Source organism: Pongo pygmaeus, chromosome 1, assembly GCF_028885625.2.
Source record: "Pongo pygmaeus isolate AG05252 chromosome 1, NHGRI_mPonPyg2-v2.0_pri, whole genome shotgun sequence".
NCBI classification, from domain to species: domain Eukaryota; kingdom Metazoa; phylum Chordata; class Mammalia; order Primates; family Hominidae; genus Pongo; species Pongo pygmaeus.
The window spans coordinates 57,323,104-57,348,027 of record NC_072373.2 but is presented as its reverse complement, the minus strand read 5'-3'; the positions used below and the strand labels follow the sequence as shown (position 1 = coordinate 57,348,027).

General features: G+C 32.9%; 1 protein-coding gene across 3 annotated transcripts in view; it reads left to right on the top strand.

The window, feature by feature from the left end:
* The first annotated feature begins 474 nt into the window (after positions 1-474).
* Positions 475-24,924, top strand: part of RGS21 (regulator of G protein signaling 21) — a 52,668-nt gene continuing 28,218 nt past the window's right edge. For 2 of the 3 annotated variants that reach the window (XM_054439488.1, XM_054439496.1), the window contains exon 1: positions 488-588. The gene's annotated coding sequence lies outside the window, so the exon portion shown is untranslated. Of the gene's footprint in view, positions 589-24,924 lie in introns of all 3 variants that reach the window. The other variant, XM_054439477.1, reaches the window with a different exon arrangement.

Here is a 24,924-nt window from a genome sequence, read left to right as displayed (position 1 = left end):
TGTGAAACTAAAGACAAATTTCCTATGCAAACATGCATACCATACGAAAGCCATGCAAATACTGCCTTCAGAAGAAAAACAAAGGCTTGTTTTATTTTTTTCCCTCAAACTGAGCTACTTTGTCAGAGTACAATTGCAAAGTAAAGATTTACATATTTTTGACTGAAAAAATAATTTCCATACCACATGTATGTGATTTCACAATGTGAAGATTTTAGGACACTGACACGAATAGGTACCAGGTCATTAAAAAAAGAGACTCAGATAGTCAGAGTTACTGTTACATTTATTATATATTTGATAGAAACACCACCAAAATTCTTCAAATTAAAACTAACTAAAATCTAAATACCTTGATTATGGAATGGATTCAATGGCATTTAGATATTAAACTTAACCTCAAAAATAATGTGGTTATATGAAGATTGTGTAGAAAAGAAAAATATATGGTAGAGAGTATGTTAATATAGAAAAGTTACCACTTGGAGAACAATTCATCTGAAAGAAGCACAGATTTTCTCATCTATCCTGTCAACAAAGAAGGAATCAAGAGAGCAAGGACAGTGATTTCCCCTGCATTGCATTTGTGTGAGTATAAAGAGATTTAAGGTTTATTATATAAATGAACTTGTTACAAAGATTAAATTGATGACATTTAGAGATAAAGATGCCAAATATTAGATCCTATTCATCAAACTCCGAGTTTGGAATCATAAAAAGAAAAAATTTTACTAGCTATTCATTTGGTAACATTTGCACAAAATAATATATTATCACAGATTGTCAGAGAACTGACACTTTGCCAACTAGTCTGATGCAAATTTGTAAAAAAGATGAACAAAGGATATCAGACTCCACAAGGGGGGAGAGAAAAAGACAAGACATAGGATTATAGAACCCATAGAATTTTACAGCTAGAAGAAATGTAAAAAATATATATATCTCATACTTTTCTCGTATCCTTTTGGAAAAGCAACTAGAACAAGTAATAATAACATCTTTCTCAAGGACACACAGCAGGTGGCCAATTACCATACCTGAAAGTAATGAATTATATAAATAAAGAAAATGTGAGAAAGATGTTATATACAGCATACAAAAGCACATTAAATATAATATTACTATTTTTATGTCTTTACTTATATATGGTTAAATGACTTGAGTAGAACTTGATAGGATAAAAGCACTACTTCAACAATGTTTAAAGTTTTAAAGATATATTTCAGTTAGTACTTTCACTATTCTTCAAATTTTATTTTTAAAATAATTTTGAAAAATGCATCTTCATACCACCCTAAGTAAAGTCTTATTAACTTATAACTTATATTAAGTTCTCTAAAATTAGTTTATATAATTTTAATTTGTAATTTCATAAAATTTTTAGTCAACATGTGCATTCACAACTCAAGATGAAATGGTTGTTACCTTGTTTTGGCATTTACTAGTACATGTATTATAGTTTATGTATAACATATTAGTGGTTTGTACCATGCCCTAACACTTATGACACCAAATGCTGGCAACCCTTTCTCCTGCTTTCTAAAATGTATTATAGTCTAAAATATTAGTAAATATTAATATATTCATCATATAATTGCCTTTTTAAGAAATCAATATAATATCCTGTTATTTTTAGACAATGTCAAAATATTGCGTTATCTAAAAAAAACCTAGTCATTAAACTTAGAAATGTCAAGTACACCTGTGAATTTGTTAAGGGGACACTATAATTTTCTATCTGATTTGAAAATAAATCAAGCAGCCACAGCATTCTCGAAGTAACACTATTAATTACTTCTGCTAATTGCCTCTGAGCAATTGGGAAAGAAGTAAAGCAATCTCCTCTGGTTTGATTTGAAGGACATCACAGGATCTCACCCCATCAGACTGCCTCTAACATTCCCTCTCCTTGGGGCTAGACTCTGTCCCTCCCAGAACAGCAAAATCTGCCAGAAGTTTTACGCTGAGCTCAACTCTCTGTTCAGGCCCTTATGCGTTGTTGTCCTCGCCCAAGATTTATCTCCCAGCAGAAAAACAGGGAGAATGTTGTATCTAAAGGAGAAATTCCTAGGTCAGATATCATTTACTTCTTAATTTTGGCTTAGTCTGTCTTTATTGATGGGTTTTATCATTCAGGGGCCATTCTAGGACTTAAAATGATACTGATTAATCTTCATACTCATCATTGCTCAAGCTTGGAGGAAAAAAAAATGTCTATTGAAAGAATAAAAAACCCTTTTTATTCAACAGTTTTTTGAAAAATAACACTTCCAAGAACTATTGCTGATCCATGTCATTATCACCATAAAAACCAGCTGGTAATTTTTACTTAGATATAAATGAAAGATGGGAATAATTTTATGTAGTCACGGTGTCTATCTGTAAATCAATAAACAAAAAGAAGGGCAGAATAAAATCCATTTTAAGAGTTCAAGAGTGGGTACAGTGGCTCATGTCTGTAGTTCTAGCATTTGGGGAGGCCAGAATGGGAGGATTGCTTGAGGCTAGAAATTCAAGACCAGTCCGGGAAAATTAGCAAGGTCCCCTCTGTACCCCCATCTCTATAAAAATAATTTAAAAATTAGCCTGGTGTGGTGTGGTGGTCCACATTTGTAATCCTAGCTACTTGGGAGGCTGAGGAGGGAAGTGTCACTTGAGTTCAGGAATTCAAGGCTGCAGTGAGCTATGATTGCACCACTGCACTACAGACTGGGTGAGAGAACAGAACACTTTCTCTAAAAATCCAAAAATAATGCAATAAGCTTTTAACACGAGAATCCCTTCCAACTTTTTTTTATATCAGTTGTTTCAAAATGTTTGTTTTCTAGGAAAATTAATCCCCCAATCTATATGTATGTGTGTACATATATATAATTTTCTTCTGCTGCTATAGATTATCCAAAAATAAGAAAACAAACAAGCAAATAAAAATTGATATTTGCAAAGAATTTTACATGCTCTTTGCTAAGGCTATGTATGCAATTTTCCAAAATGAGAGAAATACCTGAGTAATCAAGCAACCTTACCTCCATATTTTTAAAAATATTAGATTCATTGAAATGAGACACTGGTTAATTAAAAAACAAGATGAGCTTTAAGGGATGACCAGTGTTAAGTAAACTTCTGAATCTTCCAGATATCAATTGTGATTATTCAGGCTACTTTTCTGATTTTTTTGAGTCATTTTAGCTACTACATAAGGCACCTAAGTGGATAAAATTGATTTTTTGACATAAAACTTCTGCTACATTGTGTGATACATAGTAGATGTTTAATAACTGATGGTTCTCTTTCCTCTATGTGCCTGCCATTAGACTGGTTCTAATCCCAGCTGTGCAATTCTGATAAGATTATTCAACTCTCCATGCCTCTGTTTCTTCATCTAAAAATGGTGACAAAGGGGAGCTGAAGAAGGATACTCAATTGTGTTTTACCTGTGGTTGCTGGAAGTCAGAAGCCTTTGGGTAAAGGGAAAAGACAATGGGTCCACACAGTGAAGTATATTATAGCAATTAGAAGCAAAGGTCACGCAGCGATATAGATAGATCTTTTTAAAACCACAATACCAGACGAAAGACATTAAGAAACAGAAGGGTAACAACACACACTGGGGCTTTCAGAGAATCGAGGGTGGCAGGAGGAAGACGGTCAGGAAAAAGAGCTAATGGGTACTAGGCTTAATATCTGGGTGAAATAATCTGTTCAACAAACCCCCATGACATAAGTTTACCTACCTAACAAACCTGCACTTGTACCCCTGAACTTAAAAGTTAAAAAGAAGCAAAATGAAATATATCACACAATGACATTTGTTTAAGTTAAAATATTTGCATAAAAATTGCAACACACATTTTGCAAGAATACATGCACACAGATGTTCAACATCACAAATGTGGCATGGGAGGTTGAGAATCAGAGCACCTCATATAGTAGAAACTCAATAAATGCTAATCTTCCAGCACAGACCATGTAAAATGTAAAGGAACGTGTATGTGTATGTGTATGTGTGAGGGTGTGTTGTAATAACCTCTCCAGAATTTCATGGTAACAAAACACATTCAATCTAAAGCAGGGCTACCAGTGATAAAGCTAAAACCTTGCTTGAACATGACTTTTATGATTTACTACACTATTAATTTAACTTCCTACTGCTATATTAGAAGTTTCAGAAAGAAAGAGAATAAGAAATAACATGAGAAGAAACAAAGCAAATTTAGAATTAGCTAACTGACTAAAAATATTTTTATATTTTTTCAGTTTGGCTGACCTTAAATTAAACATTTGTACATTTTTATGTCTGGCAGCAACAACAAAAAAAGATTCTAAAGACTAATTATAATGCTTAAGGATTTACAAAACTTTGACTCCCCATATCATTTATAAACCTTGCAATTAGCATATTTTTAAAGGATTGACTGTATAACAGGTAATATTATCATGACTCTATATTTTTAATTCATCTAATTAAATATCTATTTTGCATTTGAATTTTCAGTTTAATGAAGAAATATCCTAATATTTAAATTCTAAAGCTAAGACTTCATGTCTTTAAAATATGTATATTAAAAGCTATTAATAAAATTAAGTCAATATTCATGACAAAATCACCCTTTTCTGTTAGATTTAGATTTCTATTCAACCCCATTTTTTCTAATAAGCACTTCTTTAGAAACAGAAAGAATAATACACCTTGATTTTCCAGAAGAAATAAACTCTTTAAAACTGTCCATCAACTAATGAAACCACCAATTTAATTGCTTTTCTCAATCTCGAGAATATAAAATGATCTAATTTATAATTAGTGTTATGACAAGTGCCTAATAAACTTAAAATGATTTGACATTAGGGCTGAATTTTCATTGGAACTGGTGGAAAGTTTTGTAACTTGGGGATTTTCTAATCCCCAGGCATATTGATGAAATCCAACTCTAATATAAAATCATCCTGATCCTTGCTGTTTTCTGATTATAACTTTAGGTACCAAACACTACAAAAGTAAATAAATTAAAAAGTTATTGACACTTCATAAAAAGGAGCTAATTCTTATTGATTTTATTTTAATGCCATTTTTACTCTTATATTAATCATTTGTATATTTATAATATGAGCATAAGTTAAAAGATGTACCATATGCATGTACAATTAGTATAAATCAAATTATTTTCTCATGAATCTGACATACTCACTCTTTGATGTATTAAAAAGAGCCCTGATCTGAAGAGAATATGATATTTGAGTATGTTTTTATTTTCAATACTTGAAATAAATCTTTCATTTTGAGTAGGTCCTTATATTAGAATTGAAAACTTTGACTAAAAAATAAAAAACAGCTAAAACCACAAATGCACACCCACAATTTCCCCCAACACACACACACTGAGATTATAGCAAGTAAATCTTCTGCAAGTCTCATTTTTAAAAAGTAATTTGATGCAGATTTTTCTTATAATATCTTTTAAACACACAATATGTTCCCAGGAAATTACAAGTGGAACGGCTAATCTAATATCCTGCCCCTTGCAGGGGACTGCAGCTGATAACTTCCAGGGAAATTGACAACTACCCAGTCTTTCCCCTCAGAACTGTACATGACTTCACAAGAAAGGTATATTCAGTTCCTTTAGAACCTGAGAAGATTCATTTGAATATAGAAGCATGACATTCAAGTGTCTGAAGTTCATTATAAATTTTGTGTCACCAGAAAAAAAATCCTATCATGGAAAGGATCAATCTAATCAATCAAATTAATTGTTCCAAACCTCAGAATATTTTTTCACACTCCCAGACCAACAGGCCCGTCAAATGCCACAGGAAGGCTCTCTTAGGAAGAAATTTATGAATTCACAGTTCTAATGAATGGCACATATGCTTTCATTTACTTCCACAATTATTTTCCCATTCTGAGGCTGGACTCATGATTTTATCCATTTCTATGTAATCAATAAACATTCTCAAACATACAACTGAAATGTTTGTTTCTAACAACCCATTTTGTGTTCTAACAATCCCCTTAATTTGTATCTTCTAAATCAAATCTCCTCATGGCATTACCTGGTTTCCCAAGTTCTTCCACTAATGCCAGACACTTCCAGCCAGGATCCCATGCTAGAGCACACCACTCAAACACCCCAACATCATCTCCCCAAATTTCACTGCCTATTGTCCTATTTGTTCACCCTTCTAAAAGGGTGTCTTAAACTGTCTTAAACTAAGATTCTAATAACTGAAAAAAGTTTTCTCTGTCAAAATAAGCATTATATAATTCCCTGATATTCTGGATTGGATTCTGAAGTAGAAAGAGGAAATCAGTGGGAAACCAGATGAAATCTGAATAAATTTCAGAGTTTAAATATCAGTGATATAACACTGTTGACTTCTATTTTGAAAAACCTGTCATGATGATGTAAAATATTAAGGGGGCGGGGATGGATGAAGCATCTATCTGGATTTTATATCATCTTTGCAACTTGTCTGTAAGACTAAAACTATTCCAAAACAGTTTATTTAAAAAATAAGTGTTGTATTTTTAAAAGAGACTTCAGTGTATTGACACAAAGGATGAGGAAGATAGAAATTGCAGATACAGTGTTAGTTTTGCAACAAGAGAAGTTTGAGATAAAGTGTAGTCACTCCTTGTTTTACCCCACAAACGCAGTTGCCTCTTTCTGCCTTTGCATAAAGTTTGGCTGTGAAGGAAATTCCATTTATTTGCATGGCATCTGCTCAGGCAACTACATAATCTCAGATTTGCTTTTCAGAGAGATGAATCCTGTTGCATTATGGAGTATGGCCTTTAGAAAGGAAAGAGAAGCTGGCAGGTGAGCACTTAAGGCTCTGTTGCAGGAATGTTAGGCAAAAGTTGTGATAGACTAGTGAAAGTAAAGAGAAACTGAAATGAATAAATCAGGAAATATGAAGAAAATATATAACATGAAGAAAATAGATAATAGCAAGAGTGAGGGAAGAATGAAAAATGACTCCCAGATTTGCTTGTGTCACTGAGTAGATGATTGAAAAATTGACTGGGAAAAAAAAGTTATAGAAGGAGACATGTGGATAGAGGGCAAAGATGATGAGCATATAGATGCTTAGATGCTTATGGAGATTTTAAGTGGCAATGGAAATGATAATAAGCTCAGAAGAAGGGTTGAACTGCAGGTGAAGACTGGACAACCATCAGCCTGAAAGTGATGTGGATAAATTTCCTGAAGATTACTCAAAAAGTTACTAAGATGATCCAAGTAGAATGCATAGGTTCAGAAAGGAATAAAAACTAAAGTTCCAAATCATATAAATGCACAGCCCAGAGATTATAAATCAGGCTATTCCTTATACAGATTCAAGTATTATGCTAAGAAATGTATTCAAAAAAGTTGTTTGTAAGGAAAAAAAGCTGATTGTTAAAAAGCTAATTTTGCCTCATGTAAATGTTTACATCATGTTTCATTGTTCATCCCTAAGAAATACCACAGTTAATAAACAAAAGCAAATACATAGCTAAATATAGATAGAAATAATACACATGTAATCATTTTTAAGTGTTTCCACAGACACATGTTTATTTCTCTACAGTCATAACTTCATGAAAACAGCATAAAGAGTTTTCTTTAATATTAAAGGATCAATGGGTCTTTTTACTAACAATATCTTTAGTTACATTTTGGTTGAAATGAAGTTAGTAAAGCTCTTGAATGACCAATTCTACAAAATATTTAAACAATTTTCTCATTAGGCAAGTTTTCACTTCAGTTTGATTACTGATCTACATTTACATATAATTTTTCCTTGTTTAGATTCCTCTGTTGAAAGAGATCTGCTTCACAGCAAGATAAGGCATTAGCAGTTACACTTAACAACGATTTCATATAGCAGTAGTTGTAGAATTGAACTGAGTATTAAGCATATGACTTCTTGTTCCCTTAAGAATAGTATTTCATTTCAATGTGAATTTCACATTGGAAAAAACTGAAATAATGATTACTTTGCACTTGGAAATCTGCACATAAAACACCAAAAATATTCACAGAGGAATCTGTGTATGTGTGTGCGTGCACACACACACACATATTATAAAATTTTGGCATTCACACACACACACATAATTATAAAACACACACACACATAATTATAAAATTTTGGCATTCGAAAACCTCCATCCATAGAAAAAAATTACATTTGCTTTATTCATATTTATTAAACACTACTCAACTTTGATGTTAAAAAGTTTTATATTGAATCTCATCAAAGGTAAGCCTACAAAGTCCATCCCAGGCCAACAAATGTCTTAGTAACATGGTAATCATTCAGAAGCTTAACTGAAAAATAGGAAATTGATGAGTCTAAGAGAAGGCTGGAAAGGTGAGACTCTATAAGCTACAAAAATCCTTTTGGTGATAATAGAGTTAAATCTTGGCCTCTTCTCTCCGTTTTTAACTTCCACTATCCTTGGGAATAAGGATGATCTGGCTTGAATATCTTATTTTAGTTTTGTTTTTCAACTTTTATTTTAGGTTATTACATTATGCTGGAGTTTGGTGTACAAATGATTTCATCACTCACGTAGTGAGCGTAGTACCCAACAGGTAGTGTCTATTTTCCCATCTTTGTGTTCACATGGACACAATGTTTAGCTCCCACTTATAACTAAGAACAGGAGGTATTTGGCTTTCTGTCTCTGAATTAATTTGCTTAGGATAATGACCTCCAGCTGCATCCACATTGCTGCAAAGGACATGATTTTGTTTTTGTTTCATAGCTGTGGCATTTTCTATGGTATATATGTAGCGTATTATCTTTACCCAGTTGATGGGCATCTTAGTTGAGTACCCATCTTTACTAATGTGAATAGTACTGCGATGAACATATGGGTGCATGTGTCTTTTTGGTAGAACAATATATATTCCTTTGGGTAAATATCCAGTCATGGGACTGCTGGGTCAAATGGTAGTTCTGTTTTAAGTTCTTTGAGAAATCTCCGAACTGCATGGCACAGAGGCTGAACTAATTTACATTCCCACCAGTGTATAAGTGTTCCCTTTTCTCTGCCACTTTGCCAACATCTGTTATTTTTTGACTTTTAATAATAGCCATTCTGACTGGTGTGAGATGGCATCTCATAGTGGTTTGATTTGCATTTCTCTGATTAGTGATATTGCGCACTTTTTATATGCTTGTTGGCTGTATGTATGTCCTCTTTTGAGAAGTCTCTGTTCATGTCCTTTGCCCAATTTGTAATTGGGTTGTTTTTTGCTTGTTGAATTGTTTAAGTTCCTTATAGATTCTGGGCATTAGACCTTTGTCAGATGCAGTTTGTGTGAGTTTTTCTAGTTTTAAATCATCTTGTAATACTAATAAAAACTTTCATTCGATTAACTGGAGATAGATCCTGCAGAAAGAATATGGATCTGTATATGTTACCTTGCAAAACAGAAGTTGTATTCTATAGGAATGATTTTAATTATTTACATTATTAAGATAAAATATGGCTCTTCTGTGACTCATAATGGATACTTGAAAGCTATGCATCCTGCAAATATTACAACTTAAATATAAGGAATATGGAATGACTTGTCTATATGGACTAACAAATCTAGGTAGCCTTTGTGGCACTAGATTTGTAAAAAGGTTTGACATGACTTTAAAATAATGATGTTTCTTTTTATGTTATACCACTTAATGATATAAAAGTTATTTTAAAATACATTAAGCCATTATGATATAAACAATGGTGTTGTATCCAGTGTTATTGAACTGGATAGAGAAAGAAAGAAGCCAAATTAGACTCTCTAAAAATGGCTAAACAAAATGTGCTCAAATTTTAACTCTACAGCTTGCTAATTTTATGACTTAAGTAAGACAGATTCCACACCTAAAAAATACGGTTAATAATAATTACCTCACAATTATTTTTAACAACTTGGAATGACATAAGGAAATAATTTTATAAATTGAAAAGTACTTATGTGTGTACTCATTATGTTTGTCATATTGCTTAATCAACATGAAAGCCAAGAAAGTTGTCTTTATTTTGATGAGTATAATTCAAGAAATTGAATATGCAAAGTGAAATACAATTTTCTCAGTTTTACAATATGGAAATGCACACAATGATAGAGTCCTGTTGAAATAAAAGTATTTTACATGCAATATGTATTAACTCAGTTTGTATTTATAATACACACAACTGTTTTCAAACACAATATTCTTCCCAAACTTTGGAAGTAGCATCTTTATGTGCCTATCATTTAAGTCAAGAAGGACAGAAATTGTACTAATCACTTGTTCACAGCAGGTAAAGAATGCCAATAAATTAATGTACCGATCTGCATAATTCTAATATTATAGATAGTAAAGTCAAAAGAGCTCTCCAAAAAGTTCTAACACACACAAAGTTCTAGGGCTCTTTTATCCTGTTTTAGAGTATTGTCAAGGATGGTAGAAAAATCCACTTTATGTTCTAATAAAATGGTTTTTCAATGAGTCCTAGAGAAGTCAGCCATTTCCTTCAAAAATAATAATAGAGTGTGTAGAAGCACATACACTCTTTCAACGTGCATCGAATAATAGAGAAATTGTTAAACATTTAACTGACCTAAGAAGCTATACAAGTCACCCAAACAGCATGTGACCTTAATAAAGAGGTGGATATTACCAAGTGGCAAAGAGCAATGAATAAAAAGAAAATAAGTGCAGTATAAAATGTGCAGAGTTCATGAAAATGACAGTAGCCTCCAAAAAAGCATCAGAAAAAGAAGTGACAACAAAATATTCTAGCAACAAGTAGGTTATAAAATACACAGATCATATAAATACAAGAAATCCAGAAAGTAAAAATCTAGTAATAATGCTAAATTTCAAAAGTCTACAAGATTTAAAATTATTGCATTTTAAAACCATTCTTATTTATTTTTTTAAATTTTTTTATTTATTTATTTTTGAGATAGAGGTTCACTCTTGTTGCCCAGGCTGGAGTGCAATGTCATGATCTCAGCTCACTGCAACCTTCACCTCCTAAGTTCAAGCGATTCTTCTGCCTCAGCCTCCTGAGTAGCTGGGATCACAGGCATGTGCCACCATACTCAGCTAATTTTTGTATTTTTAGCAGAGACAGGGTTTCACCATGTTGGCCAGGCTGGTCTCAAACTCCTGACCTCACATGATCCACCCACCTCAGCCTTCCAAAGTGCTGGGATTACAGGCGTGAGCCACTGCTCTTGGCCACAAAAAACAGTCTTACAAAGAATTTGCCACCTGGAAAGCAAAGTTCTATTAAGTAACAAACTGAGCATTTAGTAAATAAAGAAAGCCTGTTATATCCCCCGTTATATGCATGAAATGATGACACGAGGAATGAATTAATATGGCAAAAAATAAAAACTCTGACTTCTATAGCAACTGAAGATTTATAATTTTTCATGAAATGCTTATATTTAAGTCATATTGTCTGATCAAAGTGGAAACCAATAACGTTGTCTTTACTTTGAGGAGTAAAATCCATGTAATTGGCAATGTGAACAATATCCCATAGGCAAAATGAATACCATATTCTCAACTTTAAAAAAGAAGGCATACAGGGCCGCATGCGTCTCTGTCATGAACACGTGTGATTGATCCTTTAACTGTATCCTTAACCACCACATATGCATGCCAGGCTGGGCATGGCTCTGAGGGCGGCCAGGGACAGACGTATGATACAAGACTATTGGAATTAATACTAATTTCATATGTAAAATGTATTGGCTCAATTTACAGGACAAGAGGTATAAGAATTAGAGATAAAAATTAAACACAGATGGTTACCTGAAATTAGTTGATTTTATTATTTGTAGAGTAAGTGCTTAGTAGTTGAATTAATAATTTAGTAATTGAATTAATAATTTGTCTCTATGGTTCATTATGTTTTTCTAAGTTAAATGTTTCCAAGCTTCAGATAAGAATCTTAATAAAACAGGCCATCAACTATGCTAGGCCATTATATTACTTTCTTTAATCAAAATGGCAAAGAATTTTATTTTTAATGATAAAAACTCATTGTTGGAAAAGTTTAGAGAAATAGGACTTGCAAAAGCAAATTGGTAAAGTGTGTCTAATGGGAAGTTTGGAAATAATTATCAAAATACACATTGTGCATAAAATTCGACCTAGCAATCTCATTTCTAAGAATTTACATTGATATAGCTATATATGTATAAAATATGTGCACGCTAGGATGTTCATCACAGTATTACAATAGTGGATAAGGAGAAATAACCCTTAAGTTTAATAGGGGATTGATTAAATAAATCAACAAATAATTTGCAGGTGATAGCTATTATGTTCAAGAATCATATTTATTGATATAGAAATATTAAAGCTTGATATTGAAGTCTCATACATTCACATGGTAAATATGATTAAATTCAATTAACTCACTCCTTTAAAATGTTATACAATTTAAAATTATTTCTCATAGATCAACTTTACAATTCCATGAGCATTTTTTTTTCTTTTTAAACGACAAGAAGAAAATCAGGGAAGTTAGTATCACAAATAATGATGTAGGTTATAAGTTTTTTGATACAATAAATCACAAATTTAATATTAACAGATATTACATAGATGTTAGTGGCCAATATTGTCAGGTTTAACTGGAAATAAATTGATAACACCTCAGTGAATTCAGTGATACTCATTATCTAAAATATACAGAACTGATCCCACTAGTATGAGCATAAAATTCAATTACCTATTCATTTTTCCTTGGATATATGTTAGCTTCATTATGAGCAGAGATATACTTCATTTCATTGTTAATTTTGCTTCCCTAGGCCATTTCTCTGAGATTAACCAGGACTTCTGCCTACCAAAGCTACATTTTTTCTATTTCTGATTCTATTTTGAAAAGAATATGCAAGTGTCTTTTAATTTCTCTGCTTATTATTAAGAGAAAAGGGGCATCTATGTAAATTGACTTACATAAGAAAAATAAAAACATAGAACGACCTATTACTCTAACTTAAAAGAATATCTGTAACAAAGGAATTAAAGTCCTAAGGCAGTTTCATAGATTCTATGAAGAAGAGAGATGTTTCTCAAATGAGGTGTGTCATGCAATTAATATAAAACTCTACTCAAATCTGTGTGCTATAATCTTACTGCCTCAGGCAATAGTACAGATGAGAAAAGGAGGTCAGCATAGGCAGGGAAAAGTAAAAAAAAAAAAAAAAATTGAATCATGCTCCAAACCCCAAAAACCTACACACACAGACTAGATATTCTTTACCTTTTCCATATTATAAGTAGGATTAGGTATACGAGCTTATTGATTTAAACAGAAGTATTCTAATTCAGTGATAAATTTCATCTTTTATACTTGTTTATAGTAAGCTAAAATCATGTGGTGAAGAGCTCCCTAAAGGTTGAGGGAGGAAGAAAAATATAAATTTTTAAACATTTTATATTTCTACATCCAACATTGTTATTAATATTATATATCAACTGGTATTGTTATATATGAGGTAATATGTTAGGTGTTGAGAAGAATTTAAAGCTGAATAAATATTTAACTTATCCTTATGGAATAAGAAGTCTAAAAGGAGAGATAAGACATGGTCACACACTAGAAGTACACAAGATAGAAAGTGATAAAGCATATAATAGGTGTTACGAAAGTTCAGAGGAGCAACAGATCATTTCCAGTTCTGTGGATCAGAGATGGGAAATCATGTAAGCAAAGCTTTGAAATCCACGGGTAGAATTTAGACAACTAAAGACGGTGAGGTTAAATAAATTCCAGAGGGAGTTTAAAATATGGACAGATGTACGAAATGGTTCAGAATTCAAGAAAAGTGTGGGGGGGGAAGAATTTTCCTAAAGTAGAAGCTACTTTGACCCACTAAACTTTGAAATAAAATCTAGAAAATCAGGTTGAAACCAGATTTTGGCAGACATTGAAAGTCATTTTAAAAGGTTTACACAAAATTTGGTAAATGACGGAGGCATGTAAGATTCTAGGGCAAAAAAAATGAGATCTTATGTTTTTCAGTAAGACTCTTCTAAGATATGTAGGATGGATTGGAAGGAGAAGAATCTGGAGACAGTACAATTAGTTAAGAGACGCATTAATCACTAAGAAGTGAAGGCATGGACAAAGGGAATGTTGCTGGAGTTGGAGAGTTATAGATAAATGTGAGAGATATCTAAATGAGACCTGACAAGCCATTATCTTCATGTGAAGTTATGTTAATGATAACTCTGAAGCTTTTAATTTCAGTGACTACAAGTATAGTTAAGTCAAAACAAAAAATAAGGATTAAATGATAGACAATGGAAAATGAATTCAGTTTTAGACACTTTGAGTTTGATGAGCTGAGGGGTAACCAAGCGTATCTGTGCAATAGTTGGGAATGTGGCACTGAGATGTATTTTGTAATTAATTAGGAGATTATGATGTAGTAGATTGTATCAGTGCTTGTGTATGTGGTAGTAACTGAAACCTATGGTTGATGTATATGTTCTGGCTCTACTCAACTAGACTACTTTAAGAAAGACTATAATGGAACATATGAATCCTTGAATAAATAATAGCTCTACATTCTTGTTAATGTCTGGCTGTATGCAGCCATGCAAATTTTGTGGAATTTATTTTCTCCCTTGTTTCTGGATCAAAAAGTTGTAAGTGATATGATTTAAAAAATTATATTTTAAATAAATATGACTGTGGCTAGGTGTGGTGGCTCACGCCTATAATCCCAGCACTTTGGGAGGCCTAGGCAGGCAGATCACGAGGTCAGGAGATCGAGATCAACCTGGCCAACATGGTGAAATCCCGTCTCTACTAAAAGACAAAAAATTAGTGTGGTGGCAGGCTCCTGTAGTCCCAGCTACTCGGGAGGCTGAGGCAGGGGAATCAATTGAACACGGGAGGCGGAGGTTGCAGTGAGTCCAGATTGTGCCACTGCACTCCAGCCTGGTGACAGAACAAGACTCCGTCTCTAAATAAATAAATAAATAAATAAGACTGTATAATTTAAATTGACTTTAAAATATATTATTCAAAAAATTTGACATACTTGAAAACCTAATGAGTGGCACAATGAGAGTAACTTAAAAATTAAGGTACAGGTATTTGATTTGATAAAATACTAGAAGATTATGAAAATCATGAGTTAGAAAAATAATAAAACATTTTAAAACATTTACTACTTTAAATATTTTTTAAAAATTTAGATACAAGGGTCTCTACTTTTGTTAAAAGATTGAAAATGTATTTATCTCTTTTCCCTTGAGACCATTTAAAAGTAATATTAAACGAATGAACATTGCATATATCCACAATAATGAAGATATTTAGAGAACGGTCTTAAATAAAAAGAAATCCTTTTTAATTTGGGGAAAATTATTTGATGCAAAAAAAATACAACAAGGAAAATGAAGTAGAATCTTAGACTGAGGGATTACCATGGTAAAAATTACTAATAAAGAAGAAAAATTCAGGATGTTCATCTAACTGATAAGCTTAAGGTACAGAAAAAGAAAACAGAATTGAAAAGAGAAAATTATTTTTAAAATAATGAAATAAAAATTCCCAGATCTGAACATAAAGCTCCATATTTAAAAGATAAATCAACTCAGTAAATGAAAGAAGAACAATGCAAAGGAACAGAATCAAAATATCTCATAATACCAATAATAAAAATGCAAAGAAATGAGAATTATATGGGATCAGTAATCAGTAAGATTGGATAGAAAAAGACAGTGGAGCAATACCATCGAAATTATAAAGGGAAATGTTTTTCAGCCTAAAATTTAATCCCTGCCAAACTGTCAATTGAATATCAATAGGCAAAAAAGTCAACCTTGTTCGAAACTTCACACCTTATACTTAAAAAATTAGTTTTAAATGAGTCATAGATTTAAATGTAACTCTAAAATGGTTAGAATATAACAGGAGAAAGTATTTGGGATCTAGGACCTGGGGAAGAGTCATTAGACATGACATCAGAAGCACAATTCATAAAAGAAACAACAATAAATTGAACTTTACCAAAATTAAAAACCTTTGTTCTGTGAAAAAGCCTGCTAAGAGAATGAAAAGGCAAACCATATACTAGGAAGTAATATTTGCAAGCTGCATATCTAATAAAGAGTTCATATCTACTATACATAAAGAATTCTCAAAACTCAACAGTTTAGCCAGACATGGCGCCTGTGCCTCATACCTGTAATCCTAGCTACTCCAGCGGCTGAGGCAGGAAGATGGATTGAGCCCAGCAGTTCAAGGCTGCAGTCAGTGAGCTACAGTCATACCACTGCATTCCAGCCTGGGTGACAGAGCGAGATACTCTCCTCCTATCCAAATGTCTCAAAAAAAATTTTTTTTAATTAAAAAAAACACCTCAACTGTTAAAAAAAATAATAACAACTAACAATTCAATTAGAAAAAAGGTAAAATACAAGAGGCACTTCATTGAAGAGAACATAGATGGCAAATATCACATGAAAAAAGGGTCAACTTCACGAGCTGTTAGGGAATTAAAATTAAGACCAAGATGAGTTATCACTGCTGATCTATTAGAACAGATAAAAATATGTTTAATGACAAAACAAAAATCTCATTAGGATGAAGAAACAGTGCACCTCTCATACACTGCAGGTAGCATATAAAGTGATAGTCTCTCTGAAAATAGTTTGGCAGTTTCTTAAATACACACACACACACATACACACAAACACACACTTACCATAGGACCCACCAATTGTAATCCTACACATTTAATCCAGATAAATAAAATGTATGTCTATACAAATACCCACACTATTCATAGCAGCTCTATGTGTCATAGATCAAAACCCCTAAACAAGCAAAGTGTCCTTAAGTAGAGAATGATTAAATTAACAGTAATACACACATACTATGAAATACTACTCAGCAATAAAAAGGCAAGGGCTAGTTACATGGGAAATGATGTGGATTAATCACAAGAACATTATGCTGATTGGAAAGAGCCCATCTCAAAAGGTCATGTAAGGTATGATTGTATTTTTATAATAGTCTCAAAATGATAAAAAAAAATAAAAAAGAGATGAGTGGTTTCCAGGGGTTAGGGATGATGCAGAGAAGGTACTATAAGGGCATAACATGAGGGAGATCTTTGAGGTAATGGAATAGTTCTGTGTCTTGACTTCATTGGTGGTTATGCAAATCTAGAAATGTGATAAAATGACAAAGAGCAAACACATATACCCCAGTGTCAACTACTGGTTTCTTACTGTACTATAATTATATAAGATGCAAACCATGCCAACCACTGGGATAGACTGTGCAAAGGGTCTGAAACCTGTCTGTTCTGTCTTTATATCTTCCTGTGAATATATAATTATGTCAAAATAAAAAGCTGAAAAAAGTAAAACAAAACATGTTTTATGACTTAAAATATAATTCAAAATTATTAATCTTTTGGAAAAAGTCTACTTTAACATGTGGCTCTCTAAACACATCGTGATTATAAAAAGATGTATATACAGCATTGTCTTTGGGTCTGCATGCCTTTGCTAATCTAGGCTACATTTCTAGATAGTGAACTTTTCAACATAAGTGTAGTAGAAAGTATATTTGGACTTAAAGAGACCTGAGCTTCAATTCCACATCCAGCAGTTATTAATTTAAAAAGCGTACTTGTCATGTAACTATGAGTAAAAAATCTTAATGCTCACTTTAGGTTATCACCTTTAAAGAAGAGATAATAAATAGTTACATGCTATTACAGTCAAGATCAAATACAGTTTATGAAGTATTTTCTACTATCATTCTTCCATTTTTGTTTTAGAATTGAATTATATTCTATATTGGGATTCTATATTGAATTCTATTTCAGGAAGAATTAGATCTTTTCATAGGACAATAAGTACAATATACTTTTAAAGTTATATCATGGAAGGTCACTGGACATTGTTTCTATTTCTAGCTTAAAAACTTGATAAAATAAAAAAGCGGCCTCTGAATTGTGTTGTAATATATGTAAGAAACTTGGGACACAAAAACACGGAAAAACACAGATGCTGAAGAGAAAAGAGTTATTGGAAATAAATAATGAATCGCAAAAGTTTAAACAGACAGTAGGAAATATGTGGTATTTATGAGTGTGTATATTTAACTACTAAGAGAACAATCCCACAGAATAAACAGCATGAAGCACGTGAAATCATTTGTTAAATTTGCAAAAGAATGTGCGTTCCATCTCTCTTTTTCTCTTTCTCCACTTTCTTTCCCTTCCCCCAACAAGATTGGGTTGACACGTCTTTTAAAATAAACCATAATCCACTTATCACTTATGTCATTACAAAGCTTGAAAGTCTGCCTAATGAGTTTGCACAAATCCTCTTTTTAACATGTATTTCATATACTCTTCTAATTAAATATGTATCACCATATCTGGACCTATAAATAACAGTATTAAGGTATGATCCTGAATAAACCTGTTCGTTGTATTATTCTCACAGAGCTTGGCTTCCCTAAAAAAAATCATTTCATAGGTCATCAGGATAAAGCTTGCTACTTTTATTCTTTTGTTGCAGCAAAGGATGAACATAATTTGAAATTTTAAATCATGAAAGAAGATGGATTTTGGAGTCAGTTAAACCTGTTTGAATCCTTTCTCCACCACCTAAACTAAGTAACTTTTGGGAAGAAGGAAATGATTCTCTGAGCTTATTTTCTCTTAGAATTTTTATAAGAATGAAATTAGATACTCTCTTTAAAGCTAGTATGCAGTGTGTTGCACGTGATAGCAGCTTACTAATAGAGATCACTGTCGTTAATAATTTACTTAAGAACCTCTTCCTCATTTTTGGTTGCTCATTTTTTTGAGTGTGTTCCTTAGTTTTACATATTGTTTTTCTACCTATCCATTTCATTTATTCTTTTTGCAAATATTCACTGGACATTCATATAGTGCCAGGCACTACGCCATATGCTGTGAGATGTACAAGACTGTGTCTCTACCTTAGATAAGGAAAAAGACTGGAACACTGGATATTGCAGTAGAAAATACGTAGTCAGCAGCATCGCAATGCTACCGACTGAAGGTTATTGACAGGTTGGTTCTTTGGAGAACACCAAAGGCTTCTAAGAGGGGATAATTTTTAAGCTATGCCTTGAGAAATTACAGAAGACCAAAACTGGGTAGAGAATTCCAAGTAGAAGAAATTTCATGAACAGAAGTAGTTATAAAACAGTGGGACTTTCAGGGAATACCAGGCAGTCAGTGTGTCTGAGAGGGAAAACAAAAACACAAACACCTGTGTTTTGGAAAAACAGTTTACTTACTACCAGGACAGCATTTTGGACTTCTAGGTAATCAGTGGGAAATCAACAACAAAAAATTTTTTTAGTTGCTGTTGAACAAAGTATATTTGTTGTAATAGCATCCAGATTAACAACTTGTGTAATGTTCTTCCGTGTAAAGCATATTATCTAAAAATCAATTAATTGAAAATTAATATATGTATGACATTTCGGAATTTCCTGTAGCCAGTCTATAAGTCATGCCTAAAGCACCACTAATCAGAAGATTAAAAGGCTCAGGCTGGGCACAGTGGCTCACACCTGCAATCCCAGCTCTTTGAGAGACCGAGGCGGGTGGATCACCTGAGGTCAGGAGATTGAGACCAGCCTGGCCAACATGGTGAAACCCCATCTCTAATAAAAATACAAAAAATTAGCTGGGCACTCTGGCGGATGCCTGTAATCTCAGCTAGTTGGAAGGCTGAGGCCGGAGAATCACTTGAACCCGGGAGGCGGAGGTTGCAGTGAGCTGAGATCGCACTATTGCACTCAGCATGGGCAACAAGAGTGAAACACCATCTAAAAAATAAATGAAATAAAAGGCTCAAGTAGTCAAAGAATGATAAATTCAATGCAAGACGTGGTTACTGTCTGATTCCTGGCAGTGCACATATTAGATGACTTCCTGCCTTCTTTATACTGTTAAAAAGAGAGTTATTTCAGCAATAATCTACATATTAAGAGAAACCCACTTAACCTGTCAAAAAAATGAGTGGTTGAATATCCCTAAGAATCAAGCCAGGTATTTTATAATACTTGCAAGAAAGAGTGAATAGTTTTTAATTGCCATTTTTCCTTCTCCATTTAAAAAAAATGAAGTTTACAAGTTAAGGGTTAAAAAAAAATGATATGAACGCAAACTGACCATGCAGGAGGAGATACCTGGTCATGAAGAAAATAAATAAAAATAATCTTGTTATGAGTTGAGGGGAAAAAAGTGATTGGCTTGGTGAGAATTTTATTTGTCTTTTTCCTTTTCTATTCAGAATAGTTTATAAATAGGATGGTACAAGTTATCCATAGTTGAAATGTGGATATAGTTGCAATAACACAATTAAATAAACTTTAATTTATATCATGGCTTTGACAATTTATTCTAGTAATATATTATAAAAGATACTGAGCCATTCCCTTATAAAATAGTCAACGATCTTGTATGCTATACTTAAAATGTATTTGGATGTAATAGACACATACAGCTCAAATCTGTGTTACTTCCATTTTTTATTAGGCATCAGTGCCCCAAAATATTAAGAGACTCTTAGTACCATCTCAAATATTGTACATTTTTAAAATGCTAGAATTTACAAAGAATCATTCCTCTCAGCATGTCAACATTCCACTACCCAGACTGTGATGCTACCTAATAGAATTGTGCTACTACCCAGACTGTGGTATTCCATTGAGCTAATTTCTTGTTAAATTTTTTATTAAAAAGTTAATTAAAAAATTTGGCTAAGTGTGTACATAGACTTCAGTTAAAATACTCTTTTTAAAATTATATTACTTAGCTTTATCAATATCTCCCATGACTGCTACTCTGCCTTGCATATTTTTGCATTGAATACTGAGGTCTTCACTAGACAGTAAAGACAGGAAAGGTTAGCTCAGGAGAATAGTTTAATGGATGCTGTGTATACACGATGGCAACACAGAAATGTAGGGGAAGGGGTCAATTAAATGATTATTTATCTTTGTGTTCGAAAAATATTCAGCTACAGTAAAAGAAAATTGCAACAGATCAAATGATAACAAATATGATGATGACTATGAGATTATAATGTGGATTTAAACATTCTCTACCTCCCAAAAGCTGATTTTTAAATTTATACAACACTTTTATATCTATCATACTATTTTAATTAATTCATTGAAGTATATGAATTCACTAAAGTGAAAAAATGTTATTTACTTTTAAAACATAAGAAAAGCAGCATGATTTATAGTCCTTTGGGTATATACCCAGCAATGGGATGGCTGGGTCAAATAGAATTTCTAGTTCTAGATCCCTGAGGAATCGCCACACTGACTTCCACAAGGGTTGAACTAGTTTACAGTCCCACCAACAGTGTAAAAGTGTTCCTATTTCTCCACATCCTCTCTGGCACCTGTTGTTTCCTGACTTTTAAAGACACACGCACACGTATGTTTATTGCGGCACTATTCACAACAGCAAAGACTTGGAACCAACCCAAATGTCCATCAATGATAGACTGGATTAAGAAAATGTGGCACATATACACCATGGAATACTATGCAGCCATAAAAAATGATGAGTTCATGTCCTTTGTAGGGACATGGATGAAATTGGAAATCATCATTCTCAGTAAACTATCGCAAGAACAAAAAACCAAACACCGCATATTCTCACTCATAGGTGGGAATTGAACAATGAGAACACATGGACACAGGAAGGGGAACATCACACTTCGGGGACTGTTGTGGGGTGGGGGGAGGGGGAGGGGGATAGCATTGGGAGATATACCTAATGCTAGATAACGAGTTGGTGGGTGCAGCGCACCAGCATGGCACATGTATACATATGTAACTTACCTGCACGTTGCGCACATGTACCATAGAGCCTAAAGTATAATAATAATAATAATAATAATAATAATAATAAAATTAAAAAAAAACAAAAACATAAGAAAAGACATTTTTACTTACATCAGAAATCTTGAACTTCTAAATATTTTATTTTACTAAGGCAGATATTTCTTTGACTATCAATGATAGTACATGTTCTAAGAAAACACAAAGGAAATACATTTAGGACATACAATCATGAAGTGTGACTAGCAAGTAATGCGACAAATTTGTCAACAAGCATACTAAGAACTATACATCCAAATGAGCATTATATTTCCAAGCAGCCACTTTGGGAGATCAGACACATTTCAGTTGTATTGCCATTGCTCAAAACATTTCTAACTTCTCCATTAGAACCGCTCTCAGAAATAATTGACGAACCATACACAACTCAGGCTCATTGCTTTATAAATTGAACCTCATATAGCAGTAACTTGAGGCAAAGCAGAATCAAGAAAATATAATTTTCTCTTCCCATTTGTTTATGAAAAGAAAATTAACTTTCAAATTATTTAGTCCTAAAATAAACCACTTATATAACCCTATTATATAAATCTAAGAAGACAATTGTAAAAAAATAATTACTCTTTCCTTTCCTATTATAATTTGAATAGAAACATAATATGGGTAAATAACAATCAATGCGATTTTGTGGTGAACTGTTCTGCTCATCTGATCTGATTCTTGTTGATCTTCTTTGCTGTGACCTGTGCAAGAGACCATCTTAACAAATTTCACAGTATTTTATTGCTCTTCATTCTCCTTAACCTTTGTCACCTCACCTCTTGATCATTCTTCTTCCCAATAGGCTGTGAACAGTGTTTTTAAAGGAAATTCCATGCCACAGTGTACCCTTAACTTTTCTCTGGCTTATTGCATTAAATCTTCTTCCCTAGTTCATTTCCCTTTTCTATTCCTAAAATATAAGTGTTACTCTACGTTCAGCAGTCACTAAAGTATTTAAATATTTATTGAATAAATGAACATTGAAGCCCTCAGTTCTCAGCTCCATTTCCTCTGTCATTTCACCTCTTAAACTAAATCTAACAGATTTAACTATCACTACCACTTAAATACCAAGTTGCCCCCATTCTATCTTACTCTAGCCCTTCCCCTTTCTAGTTATGCAACCCTAAGCAAGTTATTTAGCCTCTTTGAGTCTTAGTTTCCTCATATTTAAAATATGAATAAAAATATTGACTATCTCATAGAATAATAACCAAGGAGATAATGCTCAGAAAGTTTCTGACACGTATGTCTGAAGTATTTTAACTATTATTGGTTAAAATCCTCAATTATTTTAACTGTTATGGTGTTTTTCCCACAAATCTTTTATGACATTCTCACTTGGATGTCATGCAATCAAATCAGCATTTAAAAAAAAAAAAAAAGAACATTGTTTAGCACTTGTATCAAGATAAAATATGATACTTTTGCTTAAATTAAATTATGCAAGTACCAGAATTAAGTTCTTATTAATTTTTTTATCCTATCTTTAATGATGAAGTAGAAACAGCAGTAGTTTCTTAGGTTAATAGAGGGGTCTCATGTAGATTTAAATGCTCTATATTGTCTTTGAATATGCCTATGAAATTACTATGACCTCTGACAGGAAGGTTAAGCAAACCATATCTAAATGTTCTACATATCTAAACTTTGTTTTATGTATTGATTTTCCTAACCCTGTTTTTTTAATGGATTGCCATGATCATGAGTGGAATCACCATTCTTTCTAGCTACCAGATTTGAAATCTGTTCCTTTGACCCTCTTAACCCCATCTCCTCTGCACAGACATAATACCACTGATGTTTACTGTCTCATCCATCTGTAGCCACCCTTGTTCTCACATGTTTGGACCAGCATACTATACTTTTTAAAAACATTTTCTTAAACTTTGTTTTGCAATTTCAAGGAGAAAAAACTATGTTACTTTTTAAACTAGAAAGTTGACTGCAGAGTCCAGTTTCCAAAAATATTATAGCTCTAAAGTGGTTTATGAGTAAAATTTGTGTCATTAACCCATAAACTGAAAAGAAATACCTTCTATGATTCTGCTAATTCCCCTTTACTTTTTAAATTAGTTAATTAATTTTGTAATTGACAAATAAAACTTATATAATTGTTATATATTATGGAGTTAAACGTGATCTTTAACTTTCCCATCTGCCTGTCAGTCTTCCAATTATTCCACACATACTCTCATCATGTTAATTCTCCAGAATGACCAATTTTATACTGTCTGATTAAAGTTTTATATTCCTCCAGCACCTATCTATGATTTCTTGTACAAGTATTTAAAAATATTGCAGAATAAATCTCATATCTTTCCACAGAAATTCCCATTGATGGCATGACAGTATTGTCCATAAGATCTCCCATATTATTATCTTTACCACGGTTCTCTGAATGTCAAATGAGGAGAAAGGAAACAAAATAAATAAGCATATATAAGTAAACCTATGTAAGATATGTTGGCTTGCTGTATTTTCTTTCAATTTCACAAAATACCTTTGTGAGATAGGTATTATCAATACTATCAGTAGCAAAGAGACTCAGAAAGGTCAAGGTTATTGTCCAGGATGAAGAATCCATATTTGCATATGAACTTGTTATTCTTGTCTCAAAATTTATGCCCGTTTTATTACTTACCTCCCTTCTTTTATGGAGGGTTTTAAAGAGGGGAGTTCCCTAGATGTATTCATTTTCTATTGCTGTTGTAAAAAACTGCCACCAACTTATTTGCTTAAACAATATACATTTATTATCTCAGAGTCCAGGGGACGCGTATTAGTCTGTTCTCATGCTGCTGATAAAGACATACCTGAGACTAGGTAATTTATAAAGAAAAAGAGGTTTAATGGACTCATAGTTCCACGTGGCTGGGGAGGCCTCACAATCACAGCTGTTGAAAGGCACATCTTACATGACCGCAGACAAGAGAAAGAGCCAACCAAAAGGGGAAACCCCGTATGAAATTGTTAGATCTCATGAGACTTATTCACTACCACAA